The 25,761-nt window shown below is 35.0% G+C and overlaps 1 long non-coding RNA gene across 2 annotated transcripts in view; it reads left to right on the top strand.

The window, feature by feature from the left end:
* Window positions 1–25,761, top strand: part of LOC108588015 (uncharacterized) — a 571,409-nt gene that overhangs the window by 290,115 nt on the left and 255,533 nt on the right. For both annotated transcript variants that reach the window (XR_013525581.1, XR_013525580.1), the window contains exon 3: window positions 4,974–5,134. This is a non-coding gene — a long non-coding RNA (uncharacterized LOC108588015). The remainder of the gene's footprint in view (window positions 1–4,973; window positions 5,135–25,761) is intronic.

The raw sequence follows: 25,761 nt of genomic DNA, 5'->3' as shown, positions 1-25,761 counted from the left end.
TAAATTCAGGTTACTTTTGAGATTCTTACCTTAGTTACATCTTCAAAGATTCTTTTTCCAAATAATGTCAGATTCTCAGACACTAGGGGTTAGGACTTGGATATACCTTTATTGATGGACACAATTCAATCAATCAAAATGATTGTCAAGGTATCACAGAAATTTATTGAGTATATAATCTGTGTAGAGTTATAACATGATAAGTGCACCAAACAAAGGCCTCATTTGCCATTGCTTTTAATGCCATTGCTCAGTTATAACCAGAAATATTTTACAAAGGTATTATAAGAATTCCATGTCTACCAAACTAGTAGAAAAAAATTACTTCAAACTTCAGCTTGAAGGGAAAAGAGAAAAAATTAATAGCATGCATGTGCATCAGGTATCACAATTGCTAGCAATGTTTTTATAGGATGAAACTTTTTTTGGCACTGAAACTGATATAGGAGACATTATTTAGACAGAGAGTGAGGACAAAAGGGTCTTCAGCAGAACTCCCCTTCTTACAAAAATCAGCCCAAGAAATCATATCTAACAAAGAGCAGTGTAAAAGATCAAGCTGCAAACATAAATAAGGAAGCTGGAAGCTTGCATGGGGGGATGCTGGCAGCTATCTCAACAGGAAAAGGCTACCTGGGAGCCACACATATCTACCATGGGGCTCAGCCTTCCCTTTTTTGTTAGCATGTGTACAGTAAGAAATGGGCAACATGGAGAAGCTCAGGTAGAGAAAGCACATGCATAATAAAAGAATTGGTGTGGGGGCTGCCAAAGATTCATGCCCTATGCAGATGGCACACCTAGTCCTAACAGATTTTTAATGTCCTTTGTAAATCATACACGGTCTCCCCATTAGTTCTTCTATAAAAATCCCTGCATTTCACCACAGATTAGCAACCCGTTTTTCTCAGACCTCTTTTGGTAGCAGAGAGCTATTCTCTCTCTTTTGCCTATTGAATTTCTGCTCTATACCTCACCCTTTGTGTGTGTCTACGTTCTTGATGTCTGTGGCTGTGAGACAAAGAACCTTGGGTGTCACCCCAGACAACAAGCCCACTTCAAAATGATTTTACTGATTAGGAGACAAATGATGAGATGTATAGGTTTTCATTTGAGTTCTTTTTAGTTTTTCCTACAGCAACTGGCATGATATGTAATATTTTTTAATTTTTCTGTATATGTTCATAGGCTGTCACTCACTGTCATTTTTATCACCCCTTCAAAGGGTTTACTTTGGGTAAGCATTTCTCTGACTTACCAAATACTCTTGGTGAAATATGTATGTTTTAAAGACTTGCAACTCAGAGCAGTTTTTTTTAAATACCTGAAGTGAGGCCGAAAGAGTGATAACTTTAGGCGTAGCCACATTTTAAGAAAATATAATATATAACACATGACTATATAGAACATGAATAAAAAAAAATAAGTTTTTATTTTTCACTCCACTGACAACATATTACAAATCAAAAGTGATTCCTCCTGAACTTAAATATACAAATGTCTCACTTTGAAAGCTGGAATTAGATTTTTGGTTCATTATAAAAATAACTTTTTTTGGTAATTTTATGCCTTTGTGTTATATAAAATCCTGTACATTGATTTGCTTGCTGTGAAAAATTTTTAAAAGAAAAATGGACAAAACCTACATAGTGATGAATTATCATAAATTTTAGTCAGTCAAGGATACTTTTTCATCAAAAAAGCTGAAACTATAGTGGACTTAGGAAACTGTTAATACTTAGATGCTTACAATTTCTGAGGAAATACCATGTTAGGGATACTGTAAAGCTAGGATGACAAACTTTAAATTATTATATACCCTAGAAGACTCTGTATAGGTTCATGAACAACCCCAAGTAGGAAAGAATAACAAGAACAAACAATCACACTGTCAGATTTCAAAATACCTTACAAAACCATAGTGGTCAAAAAAGCATGGAACTAGCATAAAAACAGACATGTTGACCAATAGAATAACGTAGAAAGCCAAGAAATAAACCCCAAAAAATTGTCAATTAATTTTCAACAAAACTGTCAAGACTCAATAGGGTTAGGACAATCTTTTCAGTAGTGCTGGGAGAACTGGATATTGATATGCAAAGTAGTGAAATTGAACCCCTACGACATATCATATACAAAATCAACTCAAAATGAAGTAAAGATTTAAAACCTGAAACTGTAAAACTATTAGAAGAAAACACAAGGAGCAAGCTCTGTAACATTTGTCTGGGCAGTGATTTCTTGGATATCATCAGAAGCACAGACTACAAAAGCAGAGATAGACAAATGGGATTGCATCTGACTAAAAAGTTTGTGGCCAGGTGAGTAGTCCCAGCAATTTGGGAGGCCTAGGTGGGCAGATTACCTGAGGTCAGGAGTTTGAGACCAGCTTGACCACATGGAGAAACCCCATCTGTAGTAAAAATGCAAAAAATTAGCCAGATGTGGTGGCACATATCTGTAATCCTAGCTACTCAGGAGGCTGAGGCAGGAGAATCCCTTGATCCTGGAAGGTGGAGGTTACAGTGAGCTGAGATTGTGTCCTCATACTTCAGCCTGGATGACAGAGTGAGACTCTGTCTCAAAACAAAAACAAAAACCAGAAAACAAAGTTTTGTAGCAAAGGAAACAATTAACAGAGTAAAGAGACAATCCAAAGATTAGGATAAAATATTTACAAATCATATATGTGATAAGAGATTAATATATAAAACATACATGGAATTTAACAACATAGCAGTAAAACGAATAACCCATTAGAAAATGGGCTAATGATCTGAACAGACGTTTCTCAATAGAATCCATACAAATGACTAACAGATACATGAACAAAAATAATAACATCACTGTTTATCAGGGAAATGCAAATTAAAACCACAATGAGATGTCACTTCACAATGGTTGCATTGGCTGCTACAAAAAAAAAAAGATAAATATAGGTAAGATTATGGAGAAAAGTCAGCCCCTGTAAACTACTGGTGGGAATGTAAATTAGCTAAGTTCCTATTATTTTTAGAAAGTATATTTTCAGTTTTGGTAACCTAAGATAGATATAAATATGCACTCTTCTTCCTGCAGACTAAAATGTTTGTGTCCCAAGAATATTTATATATTTACATCCAAACCCCCAATATGAACCAGGGAATGTGTCCTTATCAGACACTGAATCTGTTGGTATTTTGATCTTGTACTTCTCAGACTCATAAATAAAATTTACTTATAAAGTTGTGTTGTTTATAAGGCACCCAGAGAATGGTAGTTTTATATAACAGCCTGAAAAGACTAAGGCACTCTTCATTGCTTATACCATTCTGTTCTGCCAATCATTTGAAAAGCATTTATTGAACATCTACTTTCTGGGATATTGGGAATATAACAATAAGGCAGATAATATAGCTGCTCTCCTAGAATTACAATTAGGAAAGTACATAAATGGTTTGAATAAATAAATTAATAAATGCTAAATAAAAACTGCATTTCAGTGCTGTGTGGAGCATAAACACAATACTCTGATGGTATTAAGATAATGATTCTCCTATACAATAAACTGTATAGTCTCAAAACATTTGCCGATTTGCACATTTGTCAGGCACAGGCAGATCCCTGGATTGTTCCTTCCTTACTCAGGCAGGCAACCTATAGGCCCTCAGTTTTTCTGAGGAATTCCTTTTGTTGTTGAACTAACAGCATTGAGTGTAGTAGTTGCCAAATGACGTAGTCAAATAAACAGGTCCTTAATAAACCTAATTTCCCATCTATTAGTAAAGATTATTAATGTCACAAATTACAGTAATTTGTAATAAAATTTCTTGAAATTATGCTACTATATAATTAGGAAAAACAAATCTAGCCACTAGCAGAACAAACTTCCTTGCTCGTCATTTAATATAGGCATCTGATAGCCAGGGGGAGGAACAATCTAGACACAATTTTGCAATGCAGTTTGTCTTGAAGAGAGTCAGGTTGCACACAGGCAGGAAGTCCTAGTTTATATAGTTTGAGTACGGCTATATCTGGAATACTGTGTAAAATTCCTGTAAGTCACTTGCCTGAAAACATAAGGACAAAGATAAAAAAGAAATTAGAAAAGAGAGAGAAGTAGATTAAAATATTAAATATAAATAAGTTGGCAGAGAAAGAGAGGTCAGGTTAGTGGTCCTAAGTTATTTTAAGTATATAAATCAACAGAAAGGAGACCAGAAGAGTGGTTCAGAGACCTCTGAATTGAAGAAAAAGGTTTTGTTTTCCTTCAGTCAAAATGGCTAAAGATAAATACTTCCTAACATACAAGAAGTCATTAAATGTTCTTATTAGGGTTTTTTCCTCAGCTGAAAGTTTTTCATACCATCGAATAAAACTTTTTCAAATTATTAATAAGTTGAATTCTAGATGGATTATCTGTCTTACTGTAATAGTAAACAAGAAAGCTGTCTAGAAACCAAATCCCATCTCCTGGTTTTGTGCCTGCATAACTGGATATCGCTTGACTAGTTATTCAAAACAGGTCATTTTTTCTGAGCTCAATATAGTTTAAAATACATACTCAAATCGTATTTAATAACATCATTTTATCTTTAATTTTTTAAATTGTTTTAACAATGCAAAATACAGAAAACCCAGGTGAATTTTTTTTTGTGCATTTAAGGTAACATAGGTACAGTGATTCTTACGAGGTACTTGGTTTCTGCTCTTGAGCTTATTAGATACAATGTTCAGAAGATTCTTCTTATATTCATCAAAAATGTCAGTGGATTCAAAAGGTTTGGGAGTTCACAATTCTGAATAATGCAGCTGAAGGGAAAAGCTAGAATTTCGCTCAGAAACGATCAAAGTGAGGTTGGAACCTTCATAAAGTCATGGAATGAGGAGCCAGACAAATGTTTAGTCCCATTGTTGAAAAGTTCAACTAGAAAGATCAGGAAAAGGAGCATGGTGCATAAAAAACATTACTATACCTACTTTCCCTTCTGCAGCTAAATTAATGCAGTAGAAATGAAGAATCAGTTTACATCAGCCTACACTTCTGAGCAGTGCAGGAGGACTATGACATCCACACACTTCAAAGGTGGAAAACAGAGGGACAAGTGTTCATTTACTTGTCAGGAGATGTCTGAAGCCTACTTCAGAATGCAAGGTAAGTCCTGAAGCAAGCATATTAACCATGAATACCCAGCCAGACGACTTGAGAAGTAGGAGTTGTTGGAATTCCTTAAACTTGGGTTGTTAGCTTGGGCCATCAGCAAGTAAGACAAAAGGCTGAAAGTCTGCTTTTACAAATCAGAATCCTATTTTTTTTTCTCTGTTTTCTGCATAGAGGTTACTACCCTTCCTCCAACCCAGAGTAACTGGGATATTTGCTCTCCAAAGAACCATAACCAAAAAGATTTTGTACTCACCATATGATAGGGTTTGGCAGTGTACCCACCCAAATCTCATCTTGAATTGTAGCTCTTAAAATTCCCTTGTGTTGTAGGAGAGGCCCAGCAAGAGGTAATTGAATCATGGGGGTGGGTCTTTTCCATGCTGTTTTCGTGGGAGTGTGTAAGTCTCACGCGATCCCATCGTTTTATAAGAGGGAGTTTCCCTGTGCAAGCTCTCTTCTCTTGTCTGCCACCATTTGGTTCATGCCCTTTACCTTCCACCATGATTGTGAGGCCTCCCCAGCCACGTGGAACTGTGAGTCCATTAAACCTCCTTCTTTTGTATATTTCCCAATTTCAAGTATCTCTTTACTAGTAGAATGAAAACTGGCAAATACACCACATTAAACACAGCTGATTATGTACCTAAAATAAGGGAACTAAGTGAACATACAAAGAACATACAATCCCAGGCCCATCTTAGTCTGCTTGTCCCACAGAATGCCGGAATCTGGGTTTATAGTTCCCATGAGAGAATAAAGGCTATGATTCTTCTCTTTAAATCAAGTGACTGATAAAATGCCTACAGAAAATTACAGTTGATTGTTTTTCATCTGCATCTATCTCAGTCTCCCTTTAAACTCCTTTAAACTCTTTCAGAGTTTAAAACCTACTTTATAAAAAGTTCTGCCCATTCAACAAAGCAATCACAGCAAAACATATAAAAATAAATAAATAAATGAAGCAGAAGGTATCAGAGAAACATAAATAATAAAAACAGATTATTTAAAAATTACTTTCCTCATGTATAAGAACATATTTTGCTTATTACATGAAAAGGAATTTACAAAAAATATTTATAAAATAAAAGAAACTCGTGTATGTTAAAATAATTGATGATGAAAACATGAGTTCAAGTAGCCACTTTGGAAGAGAGTTTGGTGATACCCGTTAAAGATAAACATGCAACTACAGCAAATCCATTCTTAGATATATACTCAAAAGAAATTGGGGAAAATAGAAATTTGTCAATACCAGGTTTTAGCATGAGTGTGAACAATGGGATTTTTTTTTTTTTGGTTGGATTTGTTTATTTCTTCTTTAAGTTCTGGGGTACATGTGCAGATCATGCTTGTTCATTCCATATGTATACATGTGCCATGGTGGTGGTTTGCTGCATCCATCGTCCCATCATCTACATTAGGTATTTCTCAATGGGAGATTTTTGTACTGCTGATTCATGTGTAAATTTGTGCAAACATTCTGGAAAAATAATTTGGCAGTATCTCTTAAATTTGGGCACTCTCATATCCTGAATATCAGCGCTTATTTTACTCCCAGGCAAGTACTTTATATAAATTCTTAGGTTTTACCAGGAGACATGTAGAAGAACTCTCATAACAGCTTTGTTCATAATAGAAAAGTGAAACTCTAGGCCCACCAACAGAAACATTCATAAATATTAGGTTGGTGCAAAAGTAATTGTGGGTTTAGCCATTGCTTTCAATATATTGTGGTATATATTCACATGATGGGATGTCATACCTTAATGAATATGAAAGTATTATGACTAAGCATCAATGTAGAGACAAAAAGGAAATCTCAAAGACTGCTTTACAATATAATCCATGTTTATGAAACTTAAAAAAAGAAAATTGAAAATATTTCTGAGTTAAAATGTATGAGATAAAATATTTTAACACCAAGATGATTAGAACTCAAATGTCAAGAGAATAATTCTCTTCTCTGGGCAGAATTGGAAAAGGACCGGAAGGAACCCATTTGAATGATATATGTAACATTGTATTATGTAAAACAGAGACTTCATGGGAATTTAATTATCTTAGTTATAAACAAATATATATTTTTATATATTATATAAAATAATGTAGAATATCACATAACTTAATTCAAATTATTATACTACTGGTGGAAAAGAAAAAGATTAAAACTTGAAAATATGTAATGTAAACTGACATAGAACTCCAAGCATAGTGAATGAAAAGAGAAAGGTCTAAAATACTATGGTATATTTGTAATTTGAGAAAAAGATGGGAATATAAAATCTTAGAGATATAAACTCCCTTGGAAGGGTACACAAAGAACGAGTATAACTGAAGGGTTGCTTTATGAAAACTGATTATTTGGGGAAGAGTATGTGGGTGGGAAGATTTTAATTCTATTATCTACTTAAATCAAGAAGGAAAATTAGAGGAATAACTCTAATTTTCCTTCTTGATTTAAGTAGATAATAGAATTATTAAGAGATAGTCATCTGCAGAGCTCCAGGGTCAGGAGAGGAAGGAGGAGAGGGAGGAGGACTAAGCACTATAAAGTCCAAGAAAGGACAAATTAAATGTAGAAAGACGTTATACTCCAAGAAAATAAAGAGAAACATGGGGGAGTTTTTTCCTTTGTATTAGTGGCTAAAACAGCAATAACAGTAAAACACTGAGAAAAAAAAAGAAAAACTGAGTCTTCTGTTATCTGAAGCAAAATGTTACCATTTTTCTATTGATTTGTGGGTCTAATAACATTCTTCCACTTCTTGTAATAATGAACTCTGTGTTATATTGATAACTTTAGTTTTATCTTCCATAATCAAATACTTCCCTTAGCAATGGCCATTTTCATTTCAATAAATAAATAGCCAGAATTCAATTATGTTTAGCTCCTTAGAAATCCTGATATCCATAAACACACTTTTTGTCTTTACTTTCATTGATTTAAGCACACATTTATTTATCTCTTTCTAGAATAACTTGTAAATATATTGAGAACTTTTTCTGCCAAGTGCAATTTGTCTATATTACTGAAAAGTATCAAACTCTAACACATAAGCAATAATATTTATTTTTTATTTACTCAATATGTTATATGAAAACATATTCAAGCATAAGAATTTTTGGCATAACAATTACTCTTCCTCATTTCTGTGGATTTTTACATTTACTTGAGGGCATGTGTGAATTTATGGCTATCTTCGTTAAGATTTTGTTGTGAAACCCTCACCAAGCATGTAACTAACTGAAAGACTTAGTCGCATTGACATTGTCAGATGTATGCTTCAAGGAATAGCCCTTGCTCACTTCTGCAATGACATTGAACACAGCAGATTCATATTTCTACAATTGGGAGACTTTTGGTAAAAGGAGACACAGTGGGATGTAGCAGAATGGGGCATGGGCTCCAGAACCTTTATATCTGGGTTTACATCCCATCCTTATGGTTGGCTTGTGGCCTTGGGTGACTTATTCAACCTTGTTATAACTAATTTTCCTCATCTGTACAGTGGTCGTAATGAGATGGTTGAAAGGACTGTGTCCATATATAATATATATACACATGATGCGATGTGTATATATATATATAATATATACACACACACACACACATATATGTGTATATATATATGTGTATATATATGTGTGTATATATATGTATATATATGTGTGTATATATATATATGTATATATATATGTATGTATATATATATATACACATATATATATATATATATATGTATAGCATTTAGAATAGGACCTGGAATACAGCAAAAAACTCTATCATCATCATCAGTAGCAGTACTTAAAATTTACCATTATCATCATTCCTTCTTTTTTTTTTTTTCTAGGAGGTAGAGCAGGGGCTGCAGACCAGCACCCCTACTTCTCATTCCTAAGCAACTGTAGGTAAAACAGCAGAAGTCCTCAGTCTGAAGTTTAAACAAATAGTTTGTCTTGGTCGTCTTGGTTATGACAATATAAGAAAAAAAGGACAACTGAGAATTGTTTAAAAACAATTTCCATTTCACTTTCTTTTTGCCTATTTTATAAGAAAGTATTGCTTATCAATTAATATACTTTCACTTTATTGATTTTTTTTTCATATCCACATGTTATAGTCATGCAGTCACAGACCGCCCCACACAGTGGTTGGCAGGTACTGGACACAATTAAACTCATTACTCCTCAAGGTTTCAGGGACACATTCTCTTGGTAACTTTGCATTTTTAACTACGTGGAGTTGACCTGCACAGTGATATATACACATTCACTGAGTTGTTATTTGATCTCCTAGAAACATAATGGTATGGAAATGTAGCAAGAGAGGTTGTAAACCATTCTTGTATGCAAGAATGAAGAGGGATGGAAAACATGTGGGTAAATAAGACACCCCTGGTATTTATATTAAAAAATAGGAGGTGGTATTTGATTACATTATAATGATTAGAAAGAGACAAATATGGGTAGAAGTGATCTGGGAAAGTTTATGCAGGAAATGGGGATATGGGCTGATCTCTGGAGAAAGAAGAAACTGGAGTTGAGCTGTGGGGTGGACAGTGGTTGTGAAGGAATGAGGCAAGGCATTTCATGGGACTAAAGAGTAAATTAGCCTTGGTAGGATCTGCAGTGAAAATCCCAGAAGAATGTTATTGGGCTCAAAATCATAGTGGGGATTAAAACTGTCCTGTGATAGAAGTAAATCTGCTGAAATTTCAGTCTTGGTCTCTTCAGTAAAATATCCCTCCATGATCTTCCCACTTCTCACCCCAACCAGAATGAATTTTCTGAAATTTGAATGGAATTATAGTAGAAATACCCTTTTCACCATTCTAGACTCTATTCCCACACTTCACCACTAATCCTAGAGGATGAAGATCAGGGATGTTACTGACTGTTGATTTTGTGTCCTCAGGGCACGTAAGTGTGCCCCACGCATAGCTGATCCCCAAAGATATTGTAAATGAAATTGTTGAATGGAGACCAAAGGTTAAGAAAGGAATTGGACATGGGTGTAGCATTCAGCTAATGGAAGACATTTCATAGTTTAATCTGGACTGTGCTGAGGTCAGAGGTTCTTTCAACCTATTAAGTTTATGGTTATGCAGACAGACAACCAATACAAAACAAACAAAACTACACATGCATTTAACAGTATGTGTTTGACCTGAAGGGACCATCAATTTATTTCCCTACTTGGAAGGGTGCCTAGGGTTTGTAGAGAATGTTGAGAAAAATTATACTGACACCTGTAACAATTAATTCTTCAGAGTTTTACATCTCATCGCAATTTCCTCATTTGAGAGAAAAAAATGCACTCTTCCCTCCCCTGTAAACTGCTACAAATGATTTTGACAGATAATAATTGCTTGAGGTTGAGATCAAGATCTCCAAAGACAGATTAAAAAAGAGCTTTCTGATATCTGAGGATAAGATAGCTAGAGAGGAATAATGGCAATTCATGCTCTGCAACAGGCTGTTTCCACTCACGAGGGGTTACTAGAGATAGATTCTCTTGGACTGATGAAAAGGTAGTCTATGTATTTAGTGGACAAAGTCCATTTTCTTATGAATCTCTTTAAAAAGCTAAACACAATTAAATCACCTACAACAACAACATAAAAACCCTTAATCTTATTCTGTTTTAGCTTTTGATGTTCCTGATTTCCCCTGTTGTAAAATACCTGTCAGTATTGTATACCTGACCGTTTTTTCCAGATATATTAATCATGCCTCAGTTTTTATTAAAAGAATGCTTCCAAATAATTAGGTATACAGCTTTTGCTTGGGCACATATATATTGAGATTAACAATTCTGATTCAGAGCTTGTCTGTAAAATTGCAATCAGAAAACATTAAACTAGAGATACTCAGAGCTCTACTTCTTAATAGTGCATTATTAAAATTTGTTTCAGAAAACTCTTCCCGAAATAGATTTTGAAGAAAAATGTCACATGTGTGGTATATGAACACATCCTAATTTGCAGAAAGAGAACCTCTAGCTTTCCTGAGAAATTCTGACCAGACTTAGCAAGGTTAGAGTAGGGAAGTTAAGATCTTACCCTGAAGACATAAGCAGAAAACAGAGCTGGGTTATAGGAATGGGCATCAATACAAGAGATGAAGGATTTAATTGAAAACAGAGCAGTAAATAATAAGACAACTTAAAATTCTGGGAGATTTGCCAGAGTAGGTTAAGAAAAAAGAACAAGTTAACCTTTGTTCATTTTAATGTCTCTGTCCAAATCCCCTGCCTCTTCCAACAGATTAGCACGCCAAGTAAAAATTATATTAATCTATTGGGGTAGTTTGATTTACAGTTCATCTATTTATTTTCTTCCCTATGGGATCCTCTTTCCCCGGAGGGAATTTTACTTTACCACCACACTGATGTCTTGTTTTTGCTGCTAGCAGTTTGTTACTGAATCTCTCTTGTTTTTTAAATGAGCTCTACATTGTGCCAGATGGTGGCTGCTCCTTCAGCCTGAACCCCAGAATGACAGTGATAGTGCTAGTGGCTCCAAGACGACTTGGAATAATCAGGTAGCGTAAGTGGCAATCACATGTATATGACTGTAAGTCTCTGAAATATTGGTGACCATTATTGACTGCTACTTTATCATTAAGGGCTGAAATAATTGCTTATCAGTAATAATGATCGTAAGGAAGACATAAAATTAAACAACTTTGGGAATAGACCTTTAAAGTAAAATACAGTTCAGGAACCTCATGTCTATCTTTTTTTAAAATTATCTGATACTTATCTTTAGCTTCATAGGTAAGAAGTGGAATACAGACATATGCATGTAAACCAGAGGATATTACACACTTTAGACCGAGTTCTCTGAGTATATCCACAGTTGTTACACACTTTAGACCGAGTTCTCTGAGTATATCCACAGTTGTTACCGAATGTTTGATTTCTAACTGATTCACAATACATGTAATTTGAGCTTTTAATGTTTTTACTTTTTTAGCCAGGCATGGTGGTTCATGACAATTATTGCAGCATTTTGGAAGGTCGAGGTGGGAAGATTGCTTGAGATCAGAAACTCCAGAACAAGCTTGGCCACAGAACTAGACCCCCTCTGCCATATAAATAAATAAATAAATATATTTTTTAAGATGAGAAAAAAAGTAACGTTTTTACATTTTTAATTTTCATAAAATCTTGTAAAATTTTGGATAAAACTTCAATATTATAAGAGGCATTTTATTATATGTGCTTTAAATCTAATATACTTTGAATTTTAAATTTTGTCATCTTTAGATTATTTTATGTATAAATTCCTAGAGAAAATGTATGTGAATACTATTCTGTTGAGGTACATATTCTTAGCATACTGTCCACCTTGAATAGACACTAAATAATGATTAGCAATGCCATGCAAAATTCATTTACATAAATCATATTTCATTCTATCCTATGACAATAATGTTGTTTTGAAGGTGTGCTTCCTTTACATGTTACTTTCACGCTTTATTTCTTAGACAATTATATCTATGTATCTTGATAATGTTATATATTTGGGTAGTATGCAGAGGAGAGAACTGGCTGCTAATAATGATAGACCCACCTCTCTTACCTTTTGGGAATTTAAAATGTAACTACTATTATGCCAAATATACTTCTTCTATGGTTGAATAAGTATGAATCTTATCTTAAGAATCCACAAAATATGGGGATGGAAAAAGTGTTTACTGACGGGGCTCCCAAGGGCTCAGAAGCCGTCTATAAAATATGTGAATCTGATCCAGCTTTAGAAAAAGCTTTGCAAACAGCTGATATTACCAAAGTAAAGCCTGTACTATCAGGAGTAACTTCATGATATGGGATCTTTTTGTCCAGAGAGATAGTGCTATACACATCACAAGTTAATTTCACCAGAGATGTTGGCATTATTGTTCTCTAGGTAGTAATGGGATATAAATCTCTCATTTGCTATGAAGCTAGCCACATATCCATGAATTAAAATGCAGCAATATTTTAAGATCTTTTTTTTGACATAAGATACTGTAAGTGCATCCATTTCAGATTCATTTAAAAGTATGTTATGTGTTTTAGGAGACATGTCATATTAACAACTGTAATCTCAGTGTTGAAAGGACCATCCATAGTATCGTTTCCCTTATCCTAGATAGCAAAATTAATGCAATATTTGAAAGCAACATTTATTTACTCAACTGGCTTTGTCTGCTCAGTTTTAAAATCGTAAGTGGCTCTTGAACTTTTCTATCCGCTGATTTTCAGTTTAACTGTTATTTTAACTGATCATCAAGTCCTACATCTTTGCTTTGATAGTATTTATGAAATGGAAATCAACATAAAACAACTTAAAAACAGCTTAAGAAAAGTAAAGGGACTCAGCGATAACTTATGGGACAAATCCAACTCTCACTTAGAGGGTAAGGATATCTAGAGGCGATGTATTATTGCAATTAAACAGAATACTGTCATCTATTTTCAATTTTGAAGAGAATGTGGAGGAAAATAATCTTATTCAGGCTCTCCATCATGAAGCCACATTGCACTGAGGCAGGGAAGTGCTCTCATTCTTCACACTAAGATGCACTCTCATAAAAGACTGCTAGTTATAAGTTCCCCAAAGGGTCTGTCTTACATAAACCATCTCCTTGAAAAGCTTTACCTCTGCTACTCACCCAAGTCTAGATAAATACCCAAGTCTATCTCTCAGGACTCATCCCCAGTTTGGTCAGTTCTGCATCAGTTCTTTCATATAGGGTCCTCTTATTTTATCACCACTATTGCTCAGGTTTTTGAAAAGACAGCCAATATTCTTTATGCTCCCACTATGCTTTATTTTACATAACATTGCCTGATTGTCAGCTTTCCTCTCCTTATAACCTGGATTTTCACACCCTTTTATTATCCTCTGTTGCAGTCTTTCAGTCGCTAAGATACTCCTTTTCACAACAATGACAAATACCCTGAATAGGTGCTGCCACTTTCTCTTCCCTTTGGTCTCATAGATCACTCTTCTTGTTGAACCTGGCCCAGGCCTTAACATCATTCACTATATTGTGAGTCTTCCCAGCAATGACTATTAATCTGTATGAGTTAACTCCTAAGAATTTTTGGAGCTGCTTAATAGCGTCATGATTAATGTCAGATCAAAATCCACAGCGCTTCACTCTCATCTCCTGTCATCATCTTTGGGAAATTAAATATTTATGTGATGACCCTCTGTCATTCCTCCATACAGTCTTTTGAGTTTTAAAAAATTTATTTAGATGCATGGATTTTCCTTTAATTTTTTTTTTTGTCCTAACTGGAATAACTACAATTTGTATCTAATCATCAATAGGAATTGCTGTCTTTAGGATCCAAATCTCTGAAATAGTTCTCCACCCATAGCCTCTACCCATTTGCCTTTGTAAATAGTTTTCCCATGGAAATTGTACCCTTTGTTTTCAGTATTCCTCCCCATGCCTCCCTTTTCACATTTCTCACAACATGTAAGTGTCAGAGGTGTTTGAACCAGAGCAACTCCATCTCGAATAGGGGCTGGGTAAAATAATGAGACCTACTGGGCTGCATTCCCAGGAGGTTAAGGCATTCTTAGTTACAGAATGAGATAGGAAGTCCTTACAAGATACATGTCACAAAGACCTTGCTGATAAACAGCTTGCTGTAAAGAAGTCAGCCAAATCCCACCAAAACCAAGATGATGATGAAAGTGACTACTTGTCATTCTCACTGCTCTTTAGATGCTAATTATAATGCTTTATCATGGTAACAGACACTTCCACCAGTGCCATGACCCTTTCTAGATGCCATGGGCAAGGTCTGGAAGTTACCCTATATGGTCTAAAAGGGGAAGGAATCCTCAGTTCTGGGAATTGCTTACCCTCTTCCTGGAAAACTCTTGAGTAATCCATCCCTTGTTTAGCATATAATTAAGAAATAACTTTATTCTTAGTTGAGCAGCCCATGCTGCTGCTCTGCCTATGGAGCAGCTATTCTTTATTCATTTTCTTTCTTAATAAACTTGATTTCACTTTTTGGATTCTCCTCTAATTTTTTCCTTGCTTGAGACCCAAGAACCGTGTCTTGGGGTTTGGATCTGGACCCTTTTCTGGTGGGTAACACAAGCATCTTCTTCACCTCCCTTGCAATTCTTCTGTTTCTGTTTGAATCTTAATGGAAACCTCAATCCTCTCTTACTGATACTCTGGCATGTTTATCCATCCCCTCCCAGCTATGAGTTAACATTTATGTATAGTACTTCCAATTCCAGGCTGCTCAACTTTCCAAGAGAATATCATACAACCCCAGTACAAATTTCAGGTATTCAGCATCTGCTATTTAGAATGGTAGTCTGTAATTCTTTCATATCTTCTATGGGCCGTTTTTCATCCTGTTTCCCTCAAAATCCCCTTTTCTAAGATCCTGTCTTTCCATATGGTGGTGTCTGTCTTGTGGTTTTCGGGCTTCATTCACTGAGGAGGTAATGTTTGAGTGACCTGAGCATTGAAAAGCAGCCAAGTAGGCAAACACTGGGGGAAAGAGCATTCCAGGCAAAGCAAAGAGCAAGATTATTGAATTATTTATGTACTGAGACAGACTTTTTCTCTGTTACCCAGGCTGGAATGCAGTGATGTGGTCTTGGCTCACTGCATCCTTTGCCTCCTGGGTTTAAGTGATTCTCATGCTTCAGCCTCTCAAGAAGCTGGGATTACAGGCGTACACCACCATGCCCTGCTAATGTTTGTATTTTTAGTAGAGGCAGGGTTTTGCTGTGTTGCCCAGGCTCATCTAAAACCCCCTGGCCTCATGCAGTCTGCCCACCCTGACCTCCTGAAATGCTAAGGTTACAGGCACAAGCCACTGTGCCTGACCCAGAAAGATTAAGTTTTAAAGGCTTAGATTCAAAAAATCATTTTGTATAATAAACCAACAATGGCTGGAGTAGAGCAAGAGGGTTTATACATGGGAGATGAGATTTGAGAGGGAGACGAGGGTCGTGTAGAGCCCTTTGGTCCATGGTAAGGATTTTGGATTTTATTTTAGTGAAGTTCAGGGTTTGTCAGACTTACCATTATTGGAATTTGGGGCCAGATAATTGTTGTGGGGCTGTCCTATGTGCTGTGGGATAGTTAGCAGCATACTTAGCTTTTTCACACTAGATGTCAATAGCAACTGTTCCTTGCCCCATTGTGACAATAAAAAATATCTTCAAACATTGCCAGGTTTCCCCTCAGAGACAAAATCACTCCCCAGGGAAGTCAATGGAGTGTTTCAAGCAGGGGAGGGACTTGGTTTGTTGTGTGTTTATAAATTGTCAGTCTGGCTTCTTTCTGGAGAACGAAGTATTAGAAGGTAAAATTAAAAGCAGAAATGGTTCAGAGGCTATGGATTCTTTAGCTGTGAGAAGAGTGGGTTGGACTTGAGGGCTTTCTATGAAGGTTGTTTAACTTATATGATGTTTGAAAGTATTGTAGAGTTTGGTCATACAATTTATGGCAGAGTATATAAGGCATCTAATTATTATTTAAATTTTTTATTATACTTTAAGTTCTGGGATACATGTGTAGAATGTGCAGGTTTGTTACTTAGGTATACACATGCCATGGTGGTTTGCTGCACCCATCAACCCATCATCTGCATTAGATAATTCTCCTAATGCTATCCCTCCCCAAGCTCCACACCCCTCTAACAGGCCCCTGTATGAAATATTCCCCTCCCTGTATTCACATGTTCTCATTGTTCAACTCCCACTTATGAGTTGAGAACACGCAGTGTTTGATTTTCTGTTCTTGTGTTAGTTTAGAATGATAGTTTCCAGCTTCATCCATGTCCCTGCAAAGGGCATGAACTCACCCTTTTTTATGACTGCATAATCCTAAGCAAAGAAAAAAAAGAAAAAAAAAAAGCTGGAGGCATCATGGTACCTGACTTCAAACTATACTATAAAACTGCAGTAACCAAAACAGCATGGTACTAGTACCAAAATAGATATATAGACCAATGAAACAGAACAGAGGCCTCAGAAATAATACCACACTGGAGCTCAGAGTTCAAGACTAAATTTATTAAGACATAAAATTGGTGTCATCAGCATTTGTGATTGTTGAATTTACAGAATACCTATGAAAACCACTTCTTTCTCTCTCAGGTCACTAATGAGTAAAATATAAACATACGGCATCTTCTGCATACTGTAGACAAAACTCAAAATTGAAATACTTAACATGTAAGAGATTAAACTGTAAAACTCAGATAAAACGTGTACCCACTTATAACCATGGATTAAGGAATGGTTTCTAAAATACAACATTACAAGTACAAGCAATCAAACAGCAACAAAAGATATGTAAATTACTCTTTATAAAAATACATAATTTTATGTTTCAAATTACAAAATTGAGAAAATGAAAAGACAGCATACAGAAGGGAAGAAAATAATGGCAAGCTGTGTATCTGCTAAATGTTCAGTATCCAAAGTGTATAAAACTGTTACAGTTCAACAATAAGAAGACGACCCAATTAGGAAAATAGAAGGATTTTAATAGCTATGTTTCTGAAGAAGATATACAAGTGACCAGTAAGCACATGAAAAATAGTTCAGCGTTACTAGTCATTGGAGAATTCCAAATTCAAATAGAGATGAAGATACTATTTCATATCTACTAGGTTGGCTATAATAAAAAAAGGCAATAACAGATAGTGATGAGGATGTGGAAAAATCAGAAACTCTAAGCATTTTGTCAAAAAATGTGTGATGGCACACAGCCAACATGAAAAATAGTTTTGTGGTTTCTGAAAATGTCAAATATAGAGTTTTAGTGAATTACTAATTTTATTCCTAGATTTATACTGACCCAAGATGATTAAAAATGATATATTTATATGCAAAAAGTTATACACAAATATAGTAGCATTATTTATAATAGAAAAAAGTGGAAATCAAATATCCATCTGCTTTTGAATAGAAAAACAAAATGAGTATAAACATGCAATGAAATATTATTCAGCCATAAAAGGGAATGATATACTGATGCTGCTATGATATGGATGAACCTTGAAAACATTATGCTAGGTGAAAGAAGCCAGACCCAAAAGGCTGCCTATTATATGATTCCATTTATATAAAATATCCAGAGTGGGCAAATTTATAGTCAGACAGTAGATTAGTAGTTGCCAAGGGAAAGGAACAAAAACAGAATGGGAATAACTTCTAATGACTATTTGAGCATATGCATTTTGGGATGAGGAAGATAATAAAAATGTTCTGGAATTTGATAGCGAAAACCCACTTAATTGTACATTTTAAAATGATAAATACCATGCTTTATAAATTATTTCTTGATAAGAGTGTGTGTGTTTGCATGAGCGTGTTTATAAACACTTGGGTTTAGTGAGAATCTGTGTGTTTAATCTTCCTTTCCTCTCTCCAAACAAGAAAAATAGATATAGGAGTGAGTGGAGTTCAAAATACTAGTTATAAATAAAGCCGATTTGAAGTTTGATGATAACGTAACATGGAACAATGAAGTTGTAATCTTACCCCTAAATGAAACTTACACCCATCCAGTCTGACAGTTTGATTGAAGCAGCACCTCTCTCAGTGATGCCTGTAGGAAAACCAGTTCCAGGGCATGTGCTCTGCAGGTAGAACTAGAAAAGAAGCCCTGGAGAGGCTGAGCCAAGGGTGCTAGATTTCTGCTCCATAGGCAGAGTTGTTACCCTCCCTCAGTGCTCTCACATGAAAACATGAGCCCAGGGAAAGTGAATCTTTTGTGGACACAGTAGGAAGAACAGATTTGGTAGCATGCTAAGTTCAGTTTTGTGCACATCGGGTTTTGTGACCAGAAAACTTTTTAAATAGAGGTATTGGTAGACAAGTGTGTAGTTCTGAAGTTTATTATCCCAGACAGCTCCGGAATCATTTAAAATCTGCCTTAAAAATGGCAGGGAAGGTTCAGAATGAGTATCACAGGAGTTATCTTTTCTAGCCCACCAAGCAGCCACAAAGTGGTTTAATAGTGTGAAAGGAAAATAAATCTTGGGACCCCAGAACCACTGAGCCAAAAGGAAAAGCCAAGCTGGAAACTGCTTAGTGCAAACCTGCCTCCCATTCTGTTCCTTAAAAAAAAAAAAAAAAAAAAAAAAAAAAAAAGCTGCGTATCTACCTCACAGGAATTTCCTATGGACAAAGGACAGACAGAACTCAAAGTCATCCCTCTGTTCACTGATATAAATTCATATCTGCTTGCCTCCTTTGAAAAGCCTAATCAGAAACTCCAAAGATTGCAGCTGTTTGTCACTTATCTACCTATGAGGTGGAAGCCCTCTTCACTCTTTCAGTTGTCCTTCCTTTCTGGACTGAACCAATGTACATCTTACATATACTTTTGATGTCTCATGTCTCCCTAAAATGTATAAAAGCAAGCTGTGCCCCGACCACCTTGGGCACCTGTCCTTAGGACTTCTGAGACTATCTCATGGGCATGCATCCTTAACTCTGGTAAAATCAACTTCCTGAAATTGATGGAGAGTTGTCTCAGACATTTGGGGTTCACAGTAGAAACTGCAACCCTTAGCTTTAAAGAGATGGGTAGGTTGTTTACAAAAGTGAAAATTCACGTGAATGGATGGCTGCTATAAATTTTAAGTTCTTATTCCATAAAGTTTATTGTTTTTTTAAGCGTTTACAGTTTTCAATATAAGAATTTTATTTTTTTTCCTTTGTTTTCTTGTTGTTTTTTTTGGCAATGAGAAGAATCATACTCTATAAACCTACTGCTTTGGGAATGGGAACAAAAAATAAAAGTCATTATGCCTTAGAATTTTTTGCTGAAAGTGTCTATTCGTGAATTTGTAGACCCTGTAGACAGCATTTTATTACTCTAGAAAGGAGAAATACATATAAATTTTTTCTGCCTTTTCTAGAGTTTATACTGCATAGACTTTTTTTATGATAAGCTAAATAATCCAAAAGCTTCCAAACACTGGGAAACTTAATGGTTTGTGAAAGAAAGGTATCCTGGGAGCTGAAATAAAAACATGGATATTAAAGCAGATAGACACTAGTATCTCACATTCGTAAGAAAATTTTCCAATTCATTGAATACTGTTGCCATTTTATTATCTGAATCAATACCAATGCAGTTAATGTGGCATTTCAAAATCATAAAAATGAAGGTAGGATAATTGTTCCCCTAAACAGAAGCTTTACATAAATATTTTAAACCTCATATAATGAAATCACATTGGAATTTAGAGGAACGTGGGCCCACATAAACACTACCAGCATTAAGCAACTCTTGAGATTTCCTTTGCTTTTCAATGGACTCCATTTACAATTTAATCAAAACGTTAGCTATTGCCAAGACTAAAGGGATGAAGAGTTAACAAACTGCTTTTCCTCCTGGAAAATATTATTTAATGTTTAAATAAAAATATTGACTGTATATAACCTTTCTGTATTTTTATTTTAGGAAATCAAGAATTTTTAAACTATTAGTTTTACATAACAGATTCAAAGAATATTAGAGGTGAACATAGCTAAATAGATTAATGTATTTATCTCATTTTATGGATGAAAAATACTAAGTTCTATACATGTTAAATATTTAGATAAAGGTTATAGTTCAATTTGGTTTGGAGCCAGGACAGCAGTCTACGTCTCCTAATCCTAATTGCAGAATTTCTTTTTTAAAACCGTGTTGCCTACAACATTTTCTGGCAGATGTTTGAGCCAGTCAGCAAGTTAAGTCATCAGTGAACTGTTTGCCTCTTTTTAGGTTAGAATGGTGAATATCTCTTTGCTTTATTCACTATTAAACTTCCCAAGTTATTCTTTTTAACACTGGAGTGTAAGTACATATTGTGTATGATACATTTCCATACAGCCAAGTGCACTTGAGTGAGTGATCTATAGCTTGCTTAGAGTTTTTCTGTTTCAGAGTTTAAGAATCATTCTTAAACTACCTCTACCCCAGGTTAATACCTGCCTCTTTATAGATTGGCCTGGATTATGTTTGGGAAATTCACTCATGTAGTTGTATGTAGTTGTAAATAATTTACTCTTACTGTTCTATAAAGCTTTATTGTGTCAATATATCATAGTTTATTTATGCTGCTGATGGTAGCATTTTGTTATTTTCTGATTTTTTGTTTGCTTTTTACTAACAGTGGTGTTATAAACCTTCTAGTAAAGTAAATGAGTTTTGGTGAACATAATACACATTTTCATTGAGAATATCCCCTGGATATGCAATTGATTGGCTATAGGAGATGCATATGTGCAACTTCTGGATGGGTTTTCAAAGTGGTTGTGTCAATTCACATTACCACCAGTAGTCTCTGAGAAACCTGGTGGTTCTACCTCCTCATCAAAAATGGATATTCTGTTCTTATTCAGCTTAACCTTTTTCTTGGGAACAGTGTTGTCGCATGTTGCATAAACCCCATATGTGAGTGTCTGCATTCTCCTTTTCCCATTGCATCTTATTTTTTAAATTAATTGATAACTTACATGTAATAAAATGCATGTGTTTTTAAGTATGTAGTTTAGTTTCAACAAACATAATCACTCATGAAACTGTTATCCCAATAGCATATGAAAGATTTCCATCATCCAAGAAAGTTTTTGTGTTATCTTTTCCAGTGCAATCTTTTCTACCACAGAAGGAACCTCTACCCTCATGTCCATTCCCACAAGTTCATTTTGTTTTTCAACCATGACTTAATAGAATCTCTTTTGAGTTTGGCTTCTTTTGATATGTTTTGTTAATTTTATGCATATTGTTTCTTTTTAATGCTGAGTAGTATCTTATTGTGTATGTACTTCACAATTTGTATTTATACACCAATTCAGCATTTCAGGGACAGATGGAGTGAGGCATAGGAAAAAACAAACTCAGTTTATTTTACTACACTCTCAAAACACTCAACACAGAATATTTCTGTGTCCCAGATGTGTAGGGGGTTTTCCTTATACACCAAACAACATTTTCTTTTCGTGGATACCAGGTGGGTGTCCTTTAATTTATTTTCAACACTAACTGGAAATAGCATCAGATGCCACAGGTTGAAGACTCAATCTCACAAGACTGTCTCCCACTTCACATATTAGTCACATATCTGGGTCTCCAGAACTGATCAACTGGCTATAAATTGGGATTCCCATGACCACCTTCTGGGTTCAATTTATTTGCAAAAACAGCTCACAGAACTCACACACACACACACAAAACCCACTTTATTTGCATTTACCCAGTTATAACAAAGGATATTTTAAAGGACATGAATAAATAGCCAGATAAAGAGATGCACAGGGCAAGGTTTAGAAGGGTCTCAAGTGCTGGAGCTTCTGTCCACTGGGATTTGACCTGCATCAACCTCTAACCATATGGATATATTCTCATTCACCAACCTGGAAGCTCCCTCTTCTCATTCCTTTTGGGCTTTTGTGGAGCTCTCATCACTTAGGCATGGCTGATTAAATCACAGGCCATCAACTCAATCTACAGCTCCTCTCCCCTCCTTTTAGGTGGGGGTAGGGCTATGATTTCCAATCCCCTAATCACGTGATTGTATCCCTTGGCAACCAGCATCCCAGTCTTGCAGTTATTTAGAAACTTTCCAAAATTCACCTCATTAATACTCTGTTTTCTCTTTAGATAGTATAAATACTTTGCTTTTTACAGAAATCACCTCATGAACATAAATACCGGTATGATTGAAAGGGGTTTGCTCTAAATAACGAAAATAGTGTTTTGCACCTTTATGGATCTGGAGCAATTCTGCAGCTCTTTCAGAAAGAAAAAGACAAATATTTTCTTTTAGTCACTAAGGAAATTACAGTGGCTATTGGAGCTATGAGTTAGTAACCCTGAACAAAAACTAAAATATATATTTCATAACAATTGGGTTTTTTCTAGTCTGGGGTTATGAGAAATAGAGCTATAATGAACATTATAGGCAAGAACATTATATTCCTTGCTACTCTGTGGCTTCCCTTTTCATTTCTGTGTTTTGGCTTTTACAATTTATTTTATTTTTACTTTTCTGAGATGGGAGTCTCACTCTGTTCCCAGGCTGGAGTATAGTGGGTGATCTTGGCTCACTGCAATCTCCGCCTCCCGGATTCAAGCAATTTTTCTGCCACAGCCTCCTGAGTAGCTGGGACTACAGGGGTGTGCCACCACACCCAGCCAATTTTTGTATTTTTAGTAGAGGTGGTGTTTCGCCATGGTGGCCAGGATGGTCTCAGTTGGTATCTTACCCTCCTGATCTGCCCACCTTGGCCTCTCAAAGTGCTGAGATTATAGATGTGAGCCACTATACCCAGTCACCTTTTGATTTCTTTCAGGTGGACTCAGATAATCATAAAATTTAAATTTCGGTGAAATCTAATTTGTCAACTTTTTTTTTTATTGCTAGTGCCTTTTGTGTTTTCTCTAAAATATATTTGCCTAGCACTAAAATGTCAATGATCTTCTTTTGTGTTTTTTCTCAAATATTTAAAGTTAAGCCTTTATGTTATTAATATGTCATCCACCTTGAATTAATTTGTGTATGGTGTGAGGAGAACGGGTCATGTTTCATTTATTTTTTATATGAATATACAGTATTTCTATAGGTTTATTTTTTGTACACAGTAAGCTTTTTTTCATTGAGTTTACTTGACATCTTTGTCAAATACAACTTGAGCATTATGTGTATTTGTTTTGACAACCATCGGAGGATAATGTTAATCTTCCAAATTTACCATTTTTCAAGATTGTTTTGTCACCGAATCAGATCCCTTGATTTACGTATATAGTTTAGAATAAGCTTGTAAATTTTTTTTTTTTTTGGTGCGGAGTTTCACTTGTACTGCCCATTCTGGAGTGCAGTGGTGTGATCTCAGCTCCCTGCAAACTCTGCCTCCTGGGTTCAAGCAATTCTCCAGCCTCAGCCTCCCAAGTAGCTGGGATTACAGGCATGTACCACCATACCTGGCTGATTTTGTATTTTTAGTAGAAATGGAGTTTTTCCATGTTGGTCAGGCAGGTCTCAAACTCCTGACCTCAGGTGATCAGCCCACCTCAGCCTCCCAAAGTGCTGGCATTACAGGCAGGAGTCACCATGCCTGGCCTTAAATTTCTGTTTATTAAAAAGCCAGTTGAAATTTTGATTGGAATTGCATTGCATTTGTAGATCAATTTAACAATAATTTATATGTCAAAAAAATTTTGCCTTCTGGTCAAGGAACTTGACGTTTATCTCCACTTAATTTTACTCTTGAAAGTTTTAATAGTTTTAAATTTTTTAATTTAAAGATGTATAATTTCTGTTAGCTTTATTCCAGCATACTTTATGAATTAAAAAACTTGTAAGTGTAATTTAAAATTTTTATTTTCCAATTGTTTATTGGCAATATTTAGGAATATAATTAATTTTTCCACATTTATTTTGCATCCTACAGCTTTGTAAAATTTTCTTGTTACTTCTAGATATTTTTTGAAGATTTCATAGAATTTTCAAAGTACCTAACAATTTTATCTGGGCATAAAGACATTTTTACTACTTTTCCATCTCTATGGCTTTTACTTATTCATCTTACCTTATTTTACTGGCTAGGACTTCCAGAAAAATGTTAACTAGAAGTGATGAAAGCAGATGTTCTTGCTATTGTTTGATTTAGCATGAAGACACTCAATGTTCCACCATTAAAAACGATATGAGCTGTAGATTTTATGTAAAGCTCCTTTATCAGGTTGAGCTTTTCCTTTCTATTACCAATTTGCTGAGAGGTTTGTTTGTTTGTTTTTTGCATAAATTAGTGTAGATTTTTATCAGGTGTTTCAGTATCAACTGGGTGGATTTTGTAATTTTCCCTTTTAGTCTTTTAATATAGTGAATAACTTTTTTTTTTTAAATTTTGAATTAAGCTTGCCTTCCCGAGATAAACCTTATTTGGCCATGGTATGTGATTTCATTTATATAGTTGCTGAATTTGATTTGCTAATATTTTGTTAGAATTTTTGAATCTGTTTCTCATTTTCATTAAGTTGGCATTTTCCTGATAACTTAATGTAGTTGAGCATGTTTTGCTATCTTCCTGTGGACATTTGTATATTTTCTGTTGTGAAATGTTCACATTTTTTATTATTTTAAAATTGTTTTATTATTTTTTATCTTTGTGTATTTGGGAATGAAGTTGTTAGGTATGATTATCCCATTTTGAGGGTTGCCTTTTCTATATCCTGATAGCATTTTTTAAAAGAACAAAAGTTCTTGGTTTTAGTATAGTCTAATTTATTATTTCTTTCCTTCATCAGTAGTAATACTAGTTTTGTCTTACATAAAAAGGCCTTGTAAAAAAGCCTTGCTTACATTATTTTTATAAGGATATTTTTCTATGATTCCCACGAAAATTTTTATTATATTAACTTTTTATGTGGAAAATTAGATTACTTCTGAAAAGTGTGTTGGTTTCCTGGTAGGCAGTAATGTCTCCTTTATCATAATATCATAAAACTAATGTCTATAGATGTTCTACAGCACTTGTTTTCTTCCTGTTTATGACACTTAATTGACTTATTTGTAACTGTAGATTATTTTCATTTCTCATTAGACTCCAAGCTGTTTCCTGCACAACTTG

Source organism: Callithrix jacchus, chromosome 13 (assembly GCF_049354715.1).
Source record: "Callithrix jacchus isolate 240 chromosome 13, calJac240_pri, whole genome shotgun sequence".
NCBI classification, from domain to species: Eukaryota; Metazoa; Chordata; class Mammalia; order Primates; family Cebidae; genus Callithrix; species Callithrix jacchus.
The sequence above is the reverse complement of the archived record's forward strand: the minus strand, read 5'-3'. Positions and strand labels throughout refer to the sequence as shown.